Source organism: Excalfactoria chinensis, chromosome 2 (genome assembly GCF_039878825.1).
Source record: "Excalfactoria chinensis isolate bCotChi1 chromosome 2, bCotChi1.hap2, whole genome shotgun sequence".
Classification (NCBI taxonomy): domain Eukaryota; kingdom Metazoa; phylum Chordata; class Aves; order Galliformes; family Phasianidae; genus Excalfactoria; species Excalfactoria chinensis.
In genome coordinates, this window is record NC_092826.1 from 9,490,570 (window position 1) to 9,503,510 (window position 12,941).

Consider the following 12,941-nt stretch of genomic DNA (forward strand, 5'->3'; position numbering starts at 1 on the left):
AGGAAGGCAGGCTTCTGCCTGGGATGAAAGCAGTGCCTTGACACCAGGTCACTAACAGTGCTGGAGCTTAGCCACAAGGACATCCGCTCATAGCAGCTTTCCAACATGGCATGGATGGAGAAGCTGAGAGGCAGGGAGGGACCTGGGAATCAGAGTTCATTACAGAAACTCAGCTAAATCTGTCTAGTCAAAAACACTTGCAAGAGTCACATCTCAACAACCAAGCTGCATTTCCCCCCTCTCATCCATTTAATCAGCCTGAAAAAAAAAAAAATCTCTCCAAATGCATTACTTCTCTCTGAGCATCCCCCAAAAGGAAAAGCTACAGAAGGCGAGCTTGCCTTTAATGGTGATCAAAATATTCTGATTTGTTCTTAACAAAGTCCTGATGCTTTCTGCCTTCCCCTGTGCTTGCCTACTTTTAGATCTCTGTCCTATAATTTGTCTGACAGGTGGGTGGAGTGCCTGATGCCACATCAGTGAAGCCCAGCAAGTGGGTCAGGTTCAGCATGGGACCTCCAGGGACCACTCAGCTTGTGAGAGCTGACTGCAGTCTCTGTATTATTTGCAGCATAGACTGCGCCAGACAGATCATCACTGGGTGCTTTGTTCTGATAGCTCCTTCTGACTCATAGAGGCAGATGTAGCGGCAAGGGGGATTAATCTCATTCAGCTTCAGACAATCTGAGTGTAGGAATAGACATCTCAACCAGCTGTCTGCCCTCCCCTCATAGTTTCTGTAGGGAAACAGACATTATCAGAGGGCAACTAACCTATTTTAGGCAATTCCCTTAAATCAAGATGGCTCAATGTCTTTTGATCCAATAGTTTAAACCATGCCATGCACTAGAGAATTTCCTTATCTCTGGGATGGATGGAGGAAGGTGTTCAGCATTGTCAGCACTCTGAATGTAAAGGTAGAATGACAGAAATGATCTACCCTGCATTCACTTGCAGATCACTCCCCTTCACCCAACATCTCTACATAATAAGCTCAATATTTTAGAATAAAGCTGCAAAGCACACAGATGACCCTAGGCAGACACTGGGATTTTCTCCAAAATCTGGAAAGCCATAAGGCTTCTAAGGGTTCATTCTGCACATCAAACCACTGACCAAAGCTTCTTCCATCAGACTTGGGAGTCAAGTCACCCCTTCTCAGACTTCTTCCCTATCAACCAAATAAATAAACTTAGCTCCTTAAGCCTTACATCAAGGAGTTCTGGTTTTGCAATGTCAAGTCACTCCGTGGCTCCCCTTGAAATACTTCTTGGCCTTTCCCCATCCTTCTTCAAGTACAGACACCTGCAACTCTGTCTTCAAAGGGCAGCATCACTTCCATGTATCTACTTGCTCTTCAGAATTAGAGAAATCCTTTCTGTCTCGTTGCTCCATCAAGAGCTCACATTCCGTTATTATGTATGAAGAGCTATTAAACTTCCCTGACTCTGCGTTGTGAAGATAGCCCCACTTAGGCTTGAGACTGAACCTGAATTCATTTCCAACTATACCACAATGTATTTAAATACCACAAATGCATTATTTTGTGTTTTGTTATTTGTTTGTTTGCACAGTGCTATAATTGTCAGAGACAGCCCTTAAAGGGTTGATTATATCATTAGTACTGGACAGTTCAAGGGAATATTCTCAGTTACTGTTGATTACATTCTTACTACTGTTATACTGCTCCTTCACATGCTCTTGGCTCATGACAACTAGCACCTTCCTGAATGTAGAGCAGTAGTCATACAGACCATTCCCAATATTCAGCTGGCTGTAATCACCCAGTACAGAAAACTGGAGAGTTGATGCTATGTGGATACAGGCTGTCCTGTGACATTTGGCAAAGTGACAGAATGTCATGGTTTTGCTGTGTTGTAATTTTGCTATCAGTATTCCACATCATAACATCATGTTAAGCATAGATAAATTTGACGAATCTGCTGCTCACAGAAAGAAGACTACATGTCCCAGGGAGCACCACGGTCAGTCAAATGACCAGGACTATATAATCTCACTTCAGTGCTGGACTCGCGCTCTCGGATCCTGCCAGCCATGGGGGAGTGTGTGGAAGCGTTCCAGCCGTTTCGCCTAGAGTTACAGTAGGCCTCTCGGTTTTGGGACTCACTCTCTCTTATTTTACTTGATTTGTTAGCCTTAATTCCAATTATATTGCATTATATTGTGTTATTCTGTATTCTGATACAGTATTTAGTAAAATAGTGTGCCTCTTTAGATCGCTGCCGCTGTATTTATTTTCTCTTTCCCTGTTTTCTTTTCCTTTTGGGATAGCGGCCCTGCAGGCTGTCTATACCCCTGTCATGGGTGCCGGTAGATTTTAGGGTAACCTTTGACACAGAATCACAGAATAGTTAAGGTTGGAAGAGGCCTCTGGAGGTCAAGAAAGCAGCCTTGTGTGTGTGTCAGACTGACTCATCATATATTGCACAGCTTTGCTTCAAAACTTGTTTCTGCCACATTATTTTTCTTATCTCCAACTAGAGCACTGCTTCTCAGTTTCTCTGTTGCAGCAAGGTAGGGTACAGGACTGGAGTTCAGGAACTCCTACACAGGCAACTAAGCTGTCTCTTATTTTCCTGCTGGCTTCTGTAGCCCCAGCTTTGGCAGCTTGCAAACAAAGTATGTGGCCATTAGCATGCTGCTTTTCGATCTGTCTTTGCCTTGCTTCGGGATCACATGGTGCACAACTCCCACTGGGAGCACAGATGAGACCGTTGTTAACTGTTCTGCAGTGATGAGTTGATCCTCAGATGTTTGTTAAATCAGGGCTGTCACTGGCCATCACTCATTCCTGTAGTCATGGGATGTCCATAGTAATCAAGGAGTTACTTTTTGCCACCCATACTGAAATTTGAATAACAAGTCCAATTTCATCCTCCTTACAGGACAATTCAAAAGCAAAACAAGAGGATGTAAAGATGACAGAATGGGTCAGTTTTGTTGTCTGCATACTACCAATGCAAATTTTTCATGGAAACTCAAAAAAAAAAAAAACCAAAAAAACCCAAACCCTGACTATATGATTCGTAAATACTAAAGGATGAGAGAAACCAGTAAAATGATCTTGTCTGACTTCCTGCCCAATAAAGACCACAGAATTTCATCCAGTGATTTCAGCCTGAAGCCCAATAATTTGTGGTTCTAACAGAACATCTCGACCAGCCTACTGTCCAGCTTTGATGTGAGGATGTCAAATGAGGTGCTAACTACTTCCTGTGCTGTCAAAAACTGGCTCTTCTACAGGATGTCAGCAGTTCTTCAGCACTGCATAACTTGCCATAGCCTTCTTGAGGACACAAAACTTTTCATCTGTTTTTGCCCTTTCAATCAAAACTCTCAAATCACCAGAATGAGGTGAAATAGGGATTCTGAAGCACAAAATACTGAATAAGGACATGCCAAGAGAAAGAAAACAGAGCATCTCAAAGTAATCTTTTGTAGCTGTTAAATGGGTGAAGTCAATATTAAAATGCAATTCAAGGTCCGCTTGTTTTCCCACTTGAGATAACACAGCGGAGAAGTTATTTTGGTTAGAAACAAAAATTTTCCAAACATACACTTATCTGTCTGTATGACTAGCTAGGAAAACACATTTATTTAGTTATAAAAGTGATTTTTTTTTTCTACCACTTGTAAAGCTCGCTACAGTTTCACAACAACAAATATTTCCAAAGCAGAGACCTTGAAGGGCCAGAGCAAAATCTACTTTAGAACCATTTACCGTAAGACAGGCTCAGTAAAAGCACAGCTTGTTGTTAACTGCACCTTCCAACCTTTTGTTTCCTTTTTTTGTGGTTGGAAGCACGGATGGAGTAGTGAAGACTTTTTCATTTTTTTTTAAGGAAACAAACCCAAAATGGCAAGATGAAGGCTGCAAGACCAGACCCCTCTCAGGTGAGAAGAATTAGATTGAATATCAAGTTAATACAAGCTCTTCCTTCGTTGTGCCTTGCAAGCACAGCATTTGATGACAGCCCTAGTGATAAAAGTTCCTCCATTCATAGACATCCAAGATGATTCCCGCCCCTATAACACCAGCATGAGTTTGAGGGTGGGAAAGCATTTCAGGCACCACATCCCAATACCACTCCTGCTCCTGCAAGTAGTCGTTCATCACTAAATGACCATATTCATGTTTAGTAAAATCAAGCCAGAAGGTTAATTCCAACAGTGTCTCTTTCATTACCACTTTCAAAGAGACACTTTCTCACCTTCTGCATCTTACCCTCTACCTGCACTTGTGCTATGGCCAAACATGCTGAAAAGCAAAAGCTTGGGGTGGTCAGTGCGCTGCTGTTGATAAGAGTGCCCAGGGCTTATGCGGGGTGTCTCTGAGGGGCTGAAGCCCACCTAATTACATGCTTACAGCTGTAATCCTTGGAGTTTACAGTTAGGGAGGTGATTGCTACATGAGTGCAAGAGCACCTTTGGCCATGGCCTTCTCAGTCACTCATGGGCTCCTGCTACCCACATGGCACATAGGAGTATGGCAAAAGGATCATCACACAGACCTAAAAAAGCATGACATGATGGCTTATGAATGAGACATCCATTAAACAGACCAGGTCTGCATAAAATATCTAGTGTTTCACCACATGTGAGGCTTCAGTTAAAGCACAGTTAAGGAAAACTGCCCAGTGAAGCTGTGGATGCCCCATTGTTGGAAACATTCAGGCTGGATGGGGCCCTGGGCAGCCTGATCTGGTGGTGGTTGACAACCCTGCCCACAGCAGCGGGTTGGAGCTGGATGGACTTTAGGGTCTCTTCAACTCAAATGATTTTATGATTCTATCATTTTATCATTCAAGGTTTAAGGCACAGTCATACTGCCTGTGGGAACTCTTAAATCCATTTAAATCCTGTTTGTATCTAAGTGTACAACCAACCTGATGCAGCCTGTCTAAAACCAGAACACCTGAAGCATTTCTGTACTCAGAGATCTGTGGAAATGTGTCATGCCTGCTGTCATGATGCAAAGATGATGTATGTCCACATAAATGCAATGGCGCTAAATGGATTCATGCTGAACAGCAGCTTAGCTGAAAATAAATTCCTTTTGTACATGGAAAAAGTCTATTGCACCCTGTCTGTCCAAGTTTTGGATAACCAACAGTTAGAGCTCTGCTTTTAAATCATCCATGTTGAGGTAGTCTTAACAGACAAAAGTGCTGCTTCAATCCCAATAACACAGTAGCGTAGACATCAGGGTGAAACTCTGCAGCCAGCATAACTATAAGCCTCATAGTTTCCACTAATGATACCGTAATGATTTTGTAACTCATTTATTTTACACTATTTCAGCCGCCAGTTTGTGGCAAATATTTTGCACAGTAAAAAAAACCCAAACCCCATCCTTGACAGGAACAGTCCTGGCATGTTTGGAATGTGCAGAACCACAAAAGAGCCATTTCTGTTCACATTACTCCTTATGAAAACCCTTTTCAAAGACTCAGTTTCAGAACCCCTTCAGCATTGTGTTTCATTTTGAGATGCCACTTATCAGACAAAGCCCAGGTGGATCTGTGCATCTGACTGTGTGTTTTGCATTGAACTCCTGTGTTGTTACAGGCATGGCTACTGAACTGGACGAGCCATTTTCCTCTCCTCCTTTGTCCCCAGATTCTGGGTAGTTAAAAGCCCCACCAGGCTTGCTGCCCTACCAATGCAATTTGACTGTTAATTTTACACTGAAGAAAAACCAAACAACAAAACTCATCACCACACAGAATGATTATCGCCATTACCCACATGAATGCCAGAGCAACCACAATGTGATTCAACCAGACCCAGCTGCAGTATGTATCTCTGGACGCACACAGCAGCAGTTTCTAGTTATGCAGTTTTGCAGTTCCCTGTCTGAAGTGTCCTTTTATCTTTGCATTGCTCCTACAGTGTTTTTTTCACCCCTGTGACTTGTAGTGCTGCTGTGAGCACAGCATGCAGACTCTTGTTCATTGCTGTCAAAAACGCGTAGCTAATGATGGTGTCTGTGTTGAACAATAGTGTTTTGTAGTTGAGAATTTGATCTATCAAAGAGTGTTTTTGTGATCTTTGTATCTGTTGTAGTTTCCATGGAAATAAATAGGAGGCGTTATTTTCAGAGCAACCTACATAGCTAAACTCTTGCCAGCTTCTTCTTGTTCTATTTCCCTTTCCTTTCCTCAGCTTCCTGAAGCTTTCTGGGTTCATCTTCCCAGAAGGAGCATCACCATGGACACATAGCAGCGTATGGTGTGAGGTTCAGAACTAGCCCAAACACCAGAAAACAATGCAGGCCAAACCTGAAACATAGGAATGGTCGCCTCCAGTTTCCAGCAATTACTGCTTTTTATTCTCACAGATTGACATAAAGCATTACAGAATGCAAAAAGAGACAACAAGAAGTCTGGTGGGAAAACCATTAGAGACAGTAAATAAAAGAAATAAAATAGGTATCTCGCAAGGAACTGAAGAAAGAAAATGTGAAAAACTAAGCAGGAATTCTGCAGCAGACTGAATTTATCTGTGCAACTGCATTCAAGACGATGTTTTTTTTTAGCATGACCTTGATGTGCATACAAAGGATTTTAACCAGAAATATCCCATCTTGGAAGACATAAAAATAATAATAATATAAAAAAGCAAGAGGGATAAGGATTTTTGCTGTGAAGGGTGGAATAAATGGTTTCTCGTCGTTAATGCAACTCACAGAGGTACACTGCAGCTCCTCCTCCCTCCCTGCCTGGGGTCAGCAGCACACCGCACAGCTCCTCCAGAAAGCTTCCACAGTTAGAAAACCTGAAATTGAAAGAAAAACAAGCAGGTGAATTTATTTGCATTCCAGAATCACAATTAGCACAGCACCGAATTAGCTGGTAGGAAGTGGAAGAGTAAAAAGGAAAACCGCCAGCTTTAAAATGCAAATCTTCACACTACAATGGCAAGCCACAACCAGAACTCCTATGGGCAAGGAAGGCGAGAATACATTTTTCACTATATTTTCAATGTGACCACCTCATGAACTTGACAGTGGCTTGTGATATGCGGTTTCATTCCTATCCCATATATAGTCACATCTTATTTCCTGAATAGAGCACTAAAAGAAAAGCAAAAAGCCTTCAAAATCAATATACAGGTCCTTCTGCCTTTCCTTTTTCCATTTTTCCTTTCCTTTCCTTTTTTTAATTTATTTTAAACCTTTGCTGCACTAAAAGCCAGCATCTTTGAAATTAGTACAATATAAAAAAAAACAGACCTTTTCCCAAGGCTCTTGGATCTTAAAGAATATAGGTTGCTGGTGTCCTTTCAAGCTCTCACACACTGACTATTGGCAGTATAAGATGAAATTTGGTGTATTCTGTTTCAGTACGGTGTATGTACATATATACATATATATCTACAATTCCCGAATACATGGCAGCCAGGAACAGTGCTTCCTCCAGAACAGTAAACACAGTCAGCGAGGTTTGATCATGCTTTGCATTTGGGGCACCCGTCTTAGCACTCCAGAACAATCACCAGTCACAGAAAGAACAGAGGCAAGTAAAAGCTTGCTTTACAGATGAGTAAGTGAGACAATCATAATCCTAAAAATGCACTTCTTTGCATTTTTTTCTGCAGAATTCAGTTCATCATTTTATCTGCCAGGGTTTGACCCCCACCTCTGAGAAAGTCCATGTTATTAGAAGCCAAAGAAACCAGATGGACAAATTAGTTCAGTTGAGAAGTGCCAAGCTGTCTCAGGTAGGAGGACTTGTCTAGGTAGGCTGAGGCTATTGGGCTCGTTCAGCTCAATGGAGAAGACAGAGGTAGGCTCTTCACCGTGGTGTTGATCAGAAGAATGAGAGACAATGTATTTGAAACAAGAGGTTCAGACTGAAAGTTGGGAAAAGCTTTTATCATGTGGAGCTTGCTGTGCACTTCCCGTTCCTGGAGATTTTCAAGTAATTTGGCCTAATGTCTCACCAGACCCTGCCCTGCACAGGTATGGCTAGAAACCTCCTAGGTCCCTTTCAGACTGTAATCCTACAGTCCTATGATCAATCTTACAAATGCTACCAGTGCAGAGACTTTGGAAGAAAGGATGGGGATCATTTCGTACTCCATAATAGATATTATCCAAACAAAACAGCTGAGAAAAACAACCATCAGTCTAGTCCAGGGGGTCCATCATGAAGACAGCCCAACCATGTTACAGATTGCTCATCAAAGGGCATGATAATTACTTCCTCTCTGCTCTTTCCTCACCCTTTCTCTGGATGTGAGCTCTAAGATATTCAGGGTAGATCAAGCTCCCTTCTTGAAGGCCCCAAAATGTACATCCACAGCATCATAACTTACATTCCTCTCAGAACATAATAAATCCCACTTCTGCCTCCAATCCCAGCATGACCCACAAACTGTCCATCTCCATTTGGAAGGAGCAGTTTGGGAAGCAGTGGTCAAGGAACCTCAGTGTTCAATCTATAGCACACAAACAGCAGTGTTAGAGAGCAGTCACACCTCCTCCTGCTCCCACAAACGCACATATTTACAGAATAAACAGGATTTCCTAAGGTCAGTATATAGCATCAGCTGTAAGAAGACTATCAGTACTTCCTGAGGCTGCAACTTCTAGTACACACAATCAAGACATCTCAAAAACCCCTCCCTCTGCTCCACCAGTTGCAATACTCTGACATGCAATGAGCCAGCTACACTACCAGCATGACCCTCCCCTATTCTCCAGCCCTTCTGTTGTGAAAGGTGTCGGAGCAATCCTTTGCTTCCAGTCAAAATAATGCATGTGGCTAAGGAACAGGAAATGTCACAATCAAGGAGATGAAAAGGGACCTTACAGACAGAGCTGCTGAGCTCTCACTTCTTAGGAGAATCCAAACCAACAATGAAGCAACCATCACATGGAGGGGTAGGAAGAAGAGGAAGGAATGGATGAAGAAAGCTTCATCTGCTTGCCAGAGGTCATCCACAAGGTCAGCAACAAAGTCAAGCTTCCCTTTTTTTCCAGTGTCTTGATGCTCCCTGCCCTCTTCATGCCTTCTGTGTTCAAGGGCAAAGCTGCCCTACTAACACTGCATGTAACTACGCTTCCTTTAAGAGACCAAAGCTGAAGGGATGCCAGTTCCCCACCAGAAGTCATTCATGACCAAACAGCACCTTTTAAAAATGCAAAACTGCATCTACACTGACACTAGTCTGACTTTGAAAATACACTCTGTAATGTGCTTTGTGATGCGGTCTATTCTCACAAGGCCCTGGAGGGCTCTAAGGGTTCCACATATAGGTTTTTATACTTGGAAGTGAGACCAATAAGCATTTTTATACTTATCTGCACAGAGATTTTTATTTTTAGTACAGAAAAGGGTATCGGATCACTCAGTTTCAACTTCTGTCGAAACTCCTGTGTAACCCAGGCTTGCTAATTTAAAGCAGCTTCCTACATATTGAGCCCCCATAGTGACTTGTGCTGGCCTAAATTTCTGCAACTGTACCATATGCACGTCTGTACAAAACAGCAAGAGAAACCACAGCTTAAGTCAAAATTAGTACCTTGGTACAAAAATAAGATTAAAACCCCTACCTCCTCTTCCTCCTGGAGAGGCGAGGCCTTGGAGCCAGATGTGCCTTTGGAAACCATGTCCCCCTCCTCCTCCTACCCTGTCCTTCATTGAAGCAATGTCTCCAGGCAATACTTTGGAGCCTTGTTTGATAGAGGAGAAGGATGGTTTCTGTCTGGCAAGCCAGGCAGACTGAGTCGGAGCAAAGCAGACCCTGGGCATGCAATTACCAAAGTAGCAGCAACAATATGTTAATTCACTGGATCCATCTGAAACGAAGCACAGTGCGAGTCCCTGGAAAAAGTGAAAAGGAGCCTGTTAAGGAAACTCTGTGAAAGCCTTGTACACAGCAGCCCCTTGGAGTCCAGACAAGGACAGACTTTGCACAGCCATCGTTTTTAGAGCATCAGCAGCAGCCAGCATGCCTCCTCTTCTTGCTGTGGTGCATCGTATGTGGCCAGCAGGAGAGAGCGGAATGACCCCCAAGGGTGACAGTTCACTCCTGCTGTGGTTCTTCAGGATAGAGGAACATCAGCAAATGACATCACATGTACCTGAAGAGGAGGACTATGCACGGCGAGCTGATACATGAGGAGATGGTGTAGTGGGCATGGTAGTGATGGGTTGATGGTTGGACTAGATGACCTTAATGGTCTTCTCCAACCTTAATGATTCTCTGACTCTATGATAAATCCTTATTTTAAAGAACTGCAGACATGTGAAGTAGCCCTTGCAATAACTGCCTCATCTGTGGTAAGCTCACACTGGACAGATCATTGTCTCTCCACATCCAGTTTTCTAACACTTCAATACACAGCAAGAGTGCCTTGCTGCAGGCAACATCCCTTCCTATCTTGGGGGACAGGGTGTAAGAAAATCTCTTTTACCTCTATCTGCTTGATGGACTACCCACTTTCCCACTCGCATGCTTCCAGAGCTGCTTTAAGATGACTACAAACCTTCCTGAGCAGTAAACAGTTATTTCCATCAACATGACTCTAAATCTGTGCAGCCTCTAGTACAGAACGTTTTTCTGTAATTAATAGATTAAATCTGCCAAGTGGAAGGCCTGTATACTGAGGATCTTTCTGCAGGACACTGACAATTGAGGTGGTATACTGTGGTCAGCTGAACATCTGTGCCAACGCAATTCTTCAGGGACATAAAAATAGCTTTCATGCACACATGTAAGTGTTACCCCAAGGAGCAGCAGGCAACTGGTTTAACTACAAGAAGTGAACCCCACAGGTTGCCCCAAAACCCTTGTGTTTTCTGCAGGAACAGGATCTAACAGTAGCAAACATCTGTCATGCATTGGCCTTTTTTGGATATATATATATATATATTGCATATATATATATATATATTATTAATTTATTTATTTATTTTGAGTACAAGGCTATGAGAAATCACAGTTTGCTCTTGTTTAAAATGTACCTATGTTGCATGGATTGACTTGTGCTGTCCAGGGAGAACACAGGGAAAGCAGAGCTCCATACTGAAGTGCAAAGCCACAAGAAATCCTGCCCTTGTCTAGACTTGAGTTCTAGCCTTGCACTGTGCTCCCAATGTCTGTCCCTGAAGCAGAGCACTTCACTGCCCAGTGACGTGTCCCAGATGAGGCAGTTTCCTGAAAAGCACTCACAGCACACAGTTAAAAGCTTAGTTTGAGACAAGCAGTAAAACAAGTCTGCTTCTGGTTTCTGAGTGTCTCACACTGGGTTGAATACTCAACGCTTTCCATGTTTACTCACTCACAGGTTATCTGTGCTGCACAATCAGCAAAACTCCTGCAAAACACTTGCTGGGGCTCCACTACCAGAAGGTCTATAATGGAGTTGTTCTAGAGAAAAATATAACTGTTACCGTACCTACGGCTGTCTCCACACAATTAGTCATATGTGATGGAGAAATAGAGTCCTCTCAAGGCTCTTACCGTCTCGTCAACAGTTGAAGTCAAAATGAAAATATCCTAACCATCAACAACCAACTTGAAAGCTGAATCATGAATCCTGAAAGCAGCCTCAAAACTATGAAGAGATGCCTCCTCCACAGAAGCAGAAAGCTGGATTCCTTCTGTCTGTCCTGTGTTTCTCCTTCCTCTATCATTTCCTGACATTGCTCAGTGAAATAGCCTTTATTTCTTCATCTCCATCTCCTTCTCTGCTCCAGCTGAGGGGCATTGTGGAGTCAGGAGAGGAAGCTGTGCCTGGAGCAGGAAGTAGAAAAGGCCAGAGCTTCAGCACTGAAGAACAACATCCCAGTCGTCTCCTCTGCATGACCTTGGACAAGTTTCCCAACACTGCCTGGCCTCATTTCCCCATTGCAATAGCAAGATGCCCACTTCACTGAGTGATTACCATTAGGATGTGTGTGGTAGACCTGGTATTACCATTCTGGGGTTAACACTGATAATTTGAAAATTAGATAATTTGAAAATTAGGCATATCATCTCCTTGTCTGATAACATGGAAATTTTCATTGCAACCTAGACCACAGTTCCATAGAGCACTTTTATGCCCTACAACTTACAAAACTCTCTCTGGTCTCTTCCAACAACCCCTACAATAATTACACCACTGGAAATCCATGTTCTCTTCCCTACTTGGCAGACAGTTCCAACTTCACAGGACGCTGCATTCAGACAATGAATATGACTGAAAAACAAGTGGAAGGAATTGGGCTCATGACTGGTACTAGAGTCAGAACATCTAAATGTAGTACTGCTGCTGGACTTCTCAGCAGTCACTTGGCCAGGAGGTATAGCCCAGACTTCACCTGGATCCCCATGGCTGCTTTTTGTGGGGAGGAATCTGGCACTTGGTAGGAACACACACAGGAATGTGCTATGGTAGAGACAGGAGCAGAAACCCAGGATCTGTCTTCATAATCTTAATTAATCTTCTGTTTTAGAGGCTTTCCAACCAGTTCACAACAACTCCATACAATGCCACAGGCTTGGGTCAGAGTGGCTGGAAGGCTTTGCAGGGGAAAAGGATCTGGGGGTGTTGGTCAATACTCAGCTGAATTTGAGCCAGCAGTGAATCCAAGTGGCCAAAAAGGCCCATGGCATCCTGTCTTCTATCAGAAACAGTGCAGCCAGCAGGAGTGATCATCCCTCTGTACTCAGCTCTTGTGAAGCTGCACCTTGAGTAAACATTCAGTTTTCAGCCTCTCATTAGAAGAAAAACACCATGACCCTGGAACATGTCCAGAGAAGTGCAGTGAAGCTGTGAGGGGTCTGCAACACAAGTCTTATGGGGAGAGACTGAGGGAACTGGGATTGTTGAGTATGGAGAAAGGAAAGCTCAAAGGAGACCTTGTAGCTCTCTACAACTGCCTGAAAGGAGGTTGGGGTAAGGCGGGGGTCAGCCTCTTCTCCCA

The 12,941-nt window shown here is 43.2% G+C and overlaps 1 long non-coding RNA gene across 5 annotated transcripts in view; it reads right to left on the reverse strand.

Moving 5' to 3' along the window:
- Positions 1-12,941, reverse strand: part of LOC140248636 (uncharacterized) — a 243,151-nt gene that overhangs the window by 107,519 nt on the left and 122,691 nt on the right. For all 5 annotated transcript variants that reach the window (XR_011902869.1, XR_011902871.1, XR_011902872.1 and 2 more), the window contains exon 3: positions 6,710-6,798. This is a non-coding gene — a long non-coding RNA (uncharacterized lncRNA). The remainder of the gene's footprint in view (positions 1-6,709; positions 6,799-12,941) is intronic.